Source organism: Stigmatopora argus, chromosome 24 (assembly GCF_051989625.1).
Source record: "Stigmatopora argus isolate UIUO_Sarg chromosome 24, RoL_Sarg_1.0, whole genome shotgun sequence".
NCBI classification, from domain to species: Eukaryota; Metazoa; Chordata; class Actinopteri; order Syngnathiformes; family Syngnathidae; genus Stigmatopora; species Stigmatopora argus.
Genome location: NC_135410.1, coordinates 32,501 through 35,000, shown reverse-complemented (window position 1 = coordinate 35,000; position 2,500 = coordinate 32,501). Strand labels below are relative to the sequence as shown.

The following is a 2,500-nucleotide window of genomic DNA, read 5'->3' as shown; positions in this document are numbered from 1 at the left end:
TATTAGTAAGCTGTGTGATCACATGGATGCTCGTTTTCCAGAGGATGAATTAAAGGAATGGTCTGCATTTGATATTGAAACATTGAGCTCAGACATCAGTTTTGACTATGGATCAGCAGACATTGCCACATTGGCAAAGAAGTATGAGGCCATTCTCCACCACCCACTACAGTCTATGGAGACCATTAACAGTCAGTATGCTGAATTCAAGTACATAATGAAGCAGAAACTTAAACAGAGGTCAATCAGAACATTCTCAGATATGGTTGCTGCAACACTTAGATGTGAGGAGCTAAAGGAGATCTCACAGCTTGTGGATATTTGTGCTACATTTCAAGCTTCCAGTGCTGACTGTGAAAGAGGATTTAGTTTAATGAATCGTATCAAAACAAAATCCAGAAATCGTCTTGAAGTGACACATTTGGATCAGCTGATGCGCATAAAGTCCAAGCAAGAAGCAGACGAAGCCATCAACCTGGACAAAGTGTATAACCATTGGAGAAGTGAGAAGGACAGACGTGAAAAATAAGGTAAAATTTAAGTCAGATTTGTGCATATTCTAGTGACGTTTATTAAGATTTTGTCTTTACGGATATTAATCATTAAATGTTGTTACTATTACATCATTTATGGGTAGTAGAAATGCTAAGAAAGACTGTGTAATTAGATATTTTACAGACAAAGTGTTACAGGAATTTGCACTGCATCACAAGCTACAGCACAAGTCATTGTGCAAAATGTGAATGTTTTAATGTGACCAAAATGTTATGTCTGAAAGGTGTATATGTCTCATATCGGTTGTCTTTCTGCTCAGACAAACGAAAAATTAGAGGGAACATTGCTTACATTACGTTTTTATTTTGCTACTAGTCGCCGCTTTTCCATTAAACGCCGCTAGCAAAACACTATTCGGCATCATATTGCCATTCCCCCCAATTATTTTAACCTTACTTCAATACAAAACCCCTATTATGTTTGTTACTTACATTACGTTTTTATTTTTGTACTAGTCGCCGCTTTTCCATTAAACGCCGCTAGCAAAACACTATTAGGCATCATACTTGCCCACCCCCCATTATTTTAACATCACCCTATTACGTTATATTTTTATTTTTACCTACTTACCTACTTACCAAAAGTCATGTTCGACTTTGCCTCTCGTCACCGCTTTTCCATTAAGCGTTGCTGGGCCCTTAACCTACTAAACATCTTATTTGCCACACAACTTTAAAATTACTTTTACTCACTTTTGTTACATGCCCCTATTTGTTGATTTAAATTTCACGTTACGCTCTATTTCGCCACTAGTCGTCGCTTTTCCATTAAGCGTCTTATGGCAATTACACTATTAAGCCTTTATCACTACACCCCCCCTTATTATTTATCTTTACACTATGCTCTATTGCTATGATTAAGGATTAGCTTTGGACCATTACACTAACAGGCAGACATTTACCATGCCCCTTTTGAGTTACTTTTACCCTTCATCATATTATGTCTTAAAGTTATCAGATTATTTTACACTTTACCACTAACAGGCAGACATTTGCCATGCCCCTTTTGATTTACTTCTGCACTATATCGCATTAAGTCACAAAGCTATCTACATCATTTGAAATTTAACACTAACAGGCAGACATTTGCCATGCCCCTTTTACTTTAATCTTAAGTTATTCTGTTACTTTTTAAATTTCACCCTATGCTAAATTAGACTATAGTCGGCTCTATATATAATTATCAACTTCTTTTAACTCATAACACACCATCGGCTCAATTTAACCGGAAAAACACACATTGAGTAATACTCGGCTATCGTCGGCTCTATATATACATACCAACTTACTTTAACTCTATCATAATTTAACATGACAAGACGTCGGCTATATTCACCGAATAACGCAACATTTACACTGTATCAACTGAGGAGGTCATTTGGCAGTGAGAGTCATTCATATTCTAATTGTCAAAATACAACGGGGATAGCGAACTGCACCAACTTGGGATGTAGAGCTAACGGCTAGCTTCGGCGGCTAGCTTCGGCGGCTAACCCTTATTCCACTCAGCAGCATGTACGTGCCTCATGTGCTGCGATACCCCCACCTTAGTTACAAACCTCGCACTACACACCTCACAACTAAACGCCCCTTGGACAGCTTGCTTAGCTGCTGTATTCCCCTTACATTTAGGTACGTGACACGCAATAGCATGGCAGTTGCTATCACTTTTACCGCACCGGACAACGGGGATATTGTATCGGAAGTCTTACCTCGTAGCTCTGCCTTGCTGCTTGGCCGACATTGGTGCTTGTTTGTGGAGTGCTTGCTTGCTCACTCACCCCTTCTTCGACGCTTCCCTCTTGGCTCCTATTCACACTAGTCCCTTGTAAACTTAGCGAGTCCAAAACCACACTATTCCCCTCGCTAGCCATGTGTGCTACTTGCATAGCATCCCCTCTATCTACACTAGTGCTGGGCCCTTCTCCTGCCGTTTGTCCCTCTCC

The 2,500-nt window shown here is 39.8% G+C and overlaps 1 pseudogene; it reads right to left on the bottom strand.

Annotated features, from left to right (window-relative positions):
* The window catches only part of LOC144069786 (28S ribosomal RNA), an 8,669-nt pseudogene that overhangs the window by 3,000 nt on the left and 3,169 nt on the right, over positions 1 to 2,500 (bottom strand).